The sequence below is a fragment of the Lonchura striata genome, chromosome 8 (genome assembly GCF_046129695.1).
Source record: "Lonchura striata isolate bLonStr1 chromosome 8, bLonStr1.mat, whole genome shotgun sequence".
NCBI classification, from domain to species: Eukaryota; Metazoa; Chordata; class Aves; order Passeriformes; family Estrildidae; genus Lonchura; species Lonchura striata.
This window is the reverse complement of record NC_134610.1, coordinates 3,839,281-3,846,075: the sequence shown is the minus strand read 5'-3', so window position 1 is coordinate 3,846,075 and position 6,795 is coordinate 3,839,281.

Sequence of the window (6,795 nt, the reverse complement as noted above, 5' to 3'; positions counted from 1 at the left end):
TTTGGATTATTGACTCAGTTCTTTGAAAAATACACAACTGCGGCAGTATTACGACTGCAATTACAGCCAATGGAGAATTCTCAAATGAAGGGCAAATCAAAAGGAAACCATCTATGTTTTATATTTCTGTGGTTGCTTCCATCTCAACAGTGATAGAGAGCATGCCTGTGCATACATATCTCAGACATATGTTGATTTTTGTGCTTGTCAGCGAGCTGGGCTCTGGGGGAATTCTCCTGCAGGGGTTAGTTACACTGAGATAGAGCGAGAAATGGCAAACAGCTCATGGGCTTTAAGAGCTTCTATTTCTCCTTGAGATGGGAGAGGAGTGCCTGCCCTTATCCTCTTCCACCCACCCTCATCCTCCTTTCACACCCAGAATTTCCATCCTTTTCCTCCTCAGGAGCACTCAGGAACAAATTGTTCAGGATGGAGGGAGGTGGGCACAGATGTGACCACCTGCTGCATGTGCCTTTCTTCTCATGGGCTTTTAAAAAGGCACTTCATATTTTAAAGAGGAGGAGGAAAAGCCACTGGCCTTTGGTGTTGCTGAGCACTGACACAGCTGGAGCTGGCCGGGGGTGGCGGGGTGTTATTTTTTACAGGTTGGCAACCAGACGCTCATTGCAATGATATACTTTTTTTTTTTTCCCTCCCTTCCAGAGATCGCCTGAGTGTAGATGTGCCAACACGGGTTCTGGTTTTACCACAGCTAATTCTCTTATTTCAAAGAGCGGAAATATCCTCGGACAAATCTGCTTTGTCAAGGTTGAAAACGTTCCACACCACAGATGGTGACCATAAGGTGCAAGTGAGTTTTCAGCTGAACTGGTGACACCCTACCCATTTGCTTCACTGCTGAAGATTTTAAAACTAGTTTTTGTTATGAGAAGCTGAGCGAGATGCTTCTCTCCAAATGTCTCTTCCTCCTGTTAGCTCCTCACTTCCATATTCATGGCACTCCTGCTGCTACTAGCACTGCCATGCGTAGCACCTACTGCAAATTGTCCAGTTCCTGTTGTTAGGATGGCAGTTCCCTTTGGTTTTTGAAAAATTCATTAAACGCGGGGGTGGAAGGGGCAGCACAGTCCTGTTATGGTCCAGCACCCTATTGTAGGAGATATTTTTCCCCCAGGTGTGTTCCTGCAGGACGGCTTGCTGGGGCTGTAACCAGATGAGTACCTCTACTTTTATGCAAAGGCAATGGGTTCTATTTAGATGATCAGATGTGTTGCAGCACAAAAAAAAAACCCCACCAAAATTCTGTGTGCAGGGATATTGTGGGGAGTTTCCCAGCAATGGCTTGGGGATTTTCAGGCCCTTCAAACACCGTGTGAGATTTTTCTTGTGGACTGAGAAGAGCCTTGGCGGGAATGACGATGCCAGTTTACAATAATTGGTACCATGCTTATATGATTCCTCTTAACTGAGGGGTTTTGTGTTAATATGAGAGAAACCCACCTGTGGTTGGCGGTCTTGGTTGTTGTATCTAATTTTTCCCCTTTGTAAATTCCCCGATTTCATTGTGATGCCTCTGTTACTATTTTGTTGTGCAGTCATTGGTCCTCACTTCTCTTTTGCCACTGACTAATTCCTCTCCCAAAGGAAAATAAAATTTAAAGGTGGAAGGAATAAAGGCTGGCTTGCTCCAGACACAACAATAAAAACACAAGTCTAAAAGGAAACCTGATTCTGTCTCTGGCAAAGTGAAACAAAAAGTAAAAGCCAGTGGTGAGATTCTCTCTCCCCGGGAAGCTCACCTTCTTTTTTCCTTGCCTTTCTTTAACTAGCTGATTTCAGGAGGAGTTTGCTAGCAGAGGAGCAGCAGGCCAGGGACATAAATTACTTTGACTTCATAAGGAAGTGGTGTTAAGTATTAAATGTGCTTTGGGGCAGCTCCTGTAATTCCTCACCCTCCTCACTTGTGCTACATCTTTTTCAGGTGAAAAGCTCTGTATACCTCATGTCACCATAATTCATGTTTATTCCCTAACTCATTTTGGGGTTAAATTCAATGTAAGCAAATGCACAATCCCCAGACTGGACCTGCCACATGGCTCCCACAAGGAGAAGTGCAGAGGGTCCTCCTCAGTCTCCTGACTGTCATCAATGCATCAGAGCGATCTCTTATCTGACCTCTCTCCTTCCTGTTTCCCTGCTGTGCCTCCAGGCCTTGCACCCCTTTTCCTGCACTGCTCCATCTCCCTTTGGCTTCTCTGCCAGGGTGGTATTCCCATCCCACCACATCACTGTCCATCTGCCTCCTTTCCTACCACTTTCTATCACAGTTTCAACCCTGCTCCTTTCTGTCTCCTATGACATCCCCTGTGTTTGTTGCAATGAGCATAATCTGCTCCTCTTCTCATTCAAGACCTACCATGGCATTGCCTTCTTTACCTTTCATTTTCATTCATCTATTGCTTTTATAATGAGTTTCCAATCTCTTTATTCAAACTTTCCCATTCTGCTCCTCAATGGGTTGGGCTCTATGATCTTAAAGTTCTCTTTGACCTGGTTATTCTGTGAATCTGTGATTCAAATCAATCCTTTATTGGTGCTTGCAGAAGGGTTGACACTAATTTGGTCATACTTCTCACACTGACCCATTTGTCCTCTTATTTTCTTTCATGTGTCACTTGCCCAGGTTTTATCTGGTGTTCAGCTTTATCACAGCGTCTTAACACGTGCCTGGGGTTTTCATATGAGTTTTGCCGTTACAGAAGGAGCATGACATGGAAATAAAAACCACCAGATGTTCAGAAGAAGCTCACAATACTGAAGGCTGGGACACATCTTTCTTATATTGGCTTCAGTGAGAGCAACATTGAAGCCAGCACGATTTTTCTCCCCAGTACTGCTGTACATTATCACAGCCCCACTTGAGCCTTCTGCCTGTCAAATGCTTGTTCTTGCCAGATCAACAGCAAATTTTTAGCTCTTTTGGGGCCCACCTTCTTCAAGCTCATTGACATGATCTGGTTAGTGAAAAGAAGCAATGTGGTCTCTGCACATACTCAAAATAACCATATTAATATAAACTCTGAAAGTATTGTAAATAGGTGCTTCCGCTGCTTCAGGAGACATGCAAGTTATTTGCCATCCCTTATAAGGTGTGTAACTTAAATATTTTAAGCCCTGAAATAAATTACTGATAATAAAATTCAACACTGTAATACTTCTTTGAATATTTTAAATCAGATATAAATTGTTCAATGAAGTTGATCTAGTCTTAGCATACTTTTCAAGAGATTTAATAGTGCATGATTTAAATGTATGATACCCTTCTGGTATATTGTATGGCAGATTACATCGCTTTAAATAGTTCTGGTTGGGATGAAGGTTTCATAGCTCAGGGTTTCTGTAGTTTGACAGACACATCTGCTGGTCCAGCAATAGTTTCTGTGCAGTGCCTGATGATCCTAACGTGAGGGAAGCTTAATTCCTATACTGCAATTGTCAGCTGGCATAGTAGTGCACATTAAGCACGTTCTTCCAACGTATATTTGTGACCAGTTTGAAGATGCTTTTTACATGGGGGAAGAATTAAATCTATATCCAATATATGTTACTAAAAACAATGTTAGTGCCATCTTTTGGGCAAGATTTTAAAGCACATAAGTCAAGAAATTTGATGGTCTAATTCCACTGTAAACATTCTTAAGACCATTTCCACAGCTCGTGCTTTCCAAGGGAATATGCTGAAGACAAATGAAAAAAGCTTTACAGTGCTTCTGCTGTGATGTTATTTTGGGTTGCAGAGCAGTCAGACAGTATTGGAAAGTAGGACTTTTTAATAGTGTGTGGTGGTGTCACTACTTCCAACTTCTGACTCATCAGTAACTATTGCATATTTCTCAAGTGGAGGATTTTTTCCAGTAACTTACTGTTCTGAATGAGTTTATAGTGAAAAGCTGAGCCAATGTTAACTCCGAGTAAAACAACAGCTTTGATAGCATCTACATTCATTCAGTTTTTCTTTTTCCTTCACATATTCTTCAGCCCATCAGGAACTTATCGCTCATACTATTGGTTCTTTTGAGAACCGAGCAGGCCACACATCCCAAATGGCTGTAAATTAGAGCTAGAGCTTTGGCTGATAATATGAAAAACTGGGGATATCCCACTATTTATTTTTCTTAGGAGAATTTCTTTACTCAGAGGGTGCTGAGGTGCTCATAGGGGTTGTCCAGAGAAGTTATGGGTGCCCCATCCCTAGAAATGTTCTAGGTCAGGTTGGACAGGGCTTGGAGTCTACTGGTCTGGTGGATGATGGCTTCCAACACAACCCATTCTAAGATTCTATGAATTTCTAGAGTTGGTCTTAGACAATGGACTCTCTTAGGAAAAACAGGACTGGACCACTAAACCCAAAACTGATGGCTATCTATTCCCTTAATCTCTTACTGTCTAAAAATTACACCGTATGCTTCATACCAACACACAGAAATTTATTATGGGTATAAGGACAAGAAGTAAATTTTCAGCTAAGGTTCACCTAAGATCTTATAGCTGTTTTGTATTTTATTTTATTGGCTTTGATTAATGTACATATATTTTATGTCTCTGCAGCTCAGAATTCAAACAAACAGCTCATTCTGTTTATTTAAGAGATTGCATCATCACACATCTGACAAATGCAGTTGCTGCATTTACAGCAGCATCGCACAGAGTGCATTTATTTGAACTTTCTCCCATGTACATGGGATCACACATTCAGATAAACACAGCTGTGTTTATTTCAGGCTGCACAACTCCAGATTGTGGATGAATGTCTACAGCCAGTGGACTCCACATACACTGTACAGGATTTGCAAATTCTTATATCTGCATTATTTGTCATTTAAACATCTGAAGGCTCGCATCTTATTTAGAGCTGGTAGGAAGGGAGACTTTTTTATCATGTGCTCCAGTAATATTTGCTGAGTAGTTTATTGGGTAAATATATTCAATGATTTGTATTATGAGTTAATATCCACAAACCCATTTGTCTGGACACCTACGCACTAACGTCTTCATTTGTGTCTTGAACTTATAAACCATTGACTGCGGTGCCGAGTTGCTCACCAAGGCTTTGGTTTTGCTTTTACTGTTCAGGCAAGTAATATTGCTCATGTGGACTGAAGTCAGTTGTTTAATGACTTCTCTGTTTGCAGATTCTGGCCTAAAGACATTTCTTTATTTGCAACATGAATGAGCAAATCTATTCTTAACAGGGGAAAGAAAAGAGCAGCATTGTAGGGACACAGCAGTGGTTGGGGCTGTGACATTTTGCAGTTGCCACTGTGGTAATTAAAGCCCTAGTAATTCAAAGTCTTGAAATCAGACATTGAGTAATCCCCTGGTGTTACTCATGTGCTCGAGTTGAGCTTAGGTGTAATTTTTTGCATTCTTTTGTAAGAATGCTGGAAAAAGCACATCTGACCCAAGAACAGCATCTTACCTTCAAACTCTCCTGCATCAAAACATGAGGCACTTCACCAATAGCTGTGAATGCTCAGGTTTTGAGTATAGAGCCAAAGTCCAACACAGGACTGAAATTGCAAAATATACCTACATACTAAGATACTTCCTCCCAAAATAGAAGAAAAAAAAAAAGGTTGTATTAGCTAAGACCTGGCCTAGTGGGTAGCATCCCTTCGAGAGTGAGGGGTTCAATCTAGAGGATCTTTAAGGTCCCTTCAACCCAAGCCATCCTATGATTTCATGAGGACCTGCTTTCACACCAAAACATCAAATGCATTCAGAAAAAGAAAAAAAAGATCAGTCTATTTTCTCATCCTAAATCTGGCTTCTCTTTCAGTCCTAAATACCTTCAAATAGGGCTTCATAATAACTGCATTTCCTGTACTTTGACAGCTTGGAAAACACTGCCTTCATTGAAGAAGGAAACTCAAGAAAACTTCAAAGCTAAGCTGAAGACCAGGAGATGGCTGATGAATACTTACCACTGCAGGAATTCAACATGAGTCTTTTCTCCTACTCTTCCTGAAGCCAGAACAACAAAAATTAGTGAATTTTGATAATTCCTAGCCCTGTATAATGTTGGTAGGATAGCAAAAGATCCACAGAAACCTAGATACCATGTAATGTAGAGCATGGACACCCACAGAAAGCACAGTGTGCCCTTTCCAGTTGGAAGTCAGAGAAACCTGGAAGGTTGCTCTGAATTTTGCAGTGTAATAAAGCAGAACCAGAGCTCAGCCATGCAAAGCCAGAGAAAAGCAAACCAGTGTGTCCTGCTGCTTGTATTTGCACTAAAGCCTGAGTTAATGAGTGGTGGAGAGCAGTGTTTGGCCCAATGGCAGAAGAGCCACATTCCAGCACGATGTGATGGATCTGAGCTAATGGGATGTGGGTAACTCAGAACTGTCATAGTGTTAACAGTGGGGCAACACAGCAGCCAGCCCCCCCTGGTAAATATCCAGAATGCATGGCTCATTTATTATGATAATTCCAAACTGTTTAAAGTAAAGCAAGCTCTGATTTACCTTCCTAAACTGCTGTACACCTTTGTTCGAGTTTCTGGGTGTTCTCTGCCTTGAGCTGTATGTTAACATCTGGATAAAAATAAATGCAAACATGAATCTCATGTTCCATAGCTGCTGAATTTAAGAGGAATAGCATGATTTGGTAGCATTTAATATACACTTTGTGTCTGCTTTGCACAAGAATGAATGATTAGGATTCAGCCTAGCCAGGAATAGGGTCATTCATATATAATTTATTCTTCCATCAGTTATACTGAAACAACTCTAGCTGACCTGAAAATTCTTGTTTATGTGGTACAATGGTACA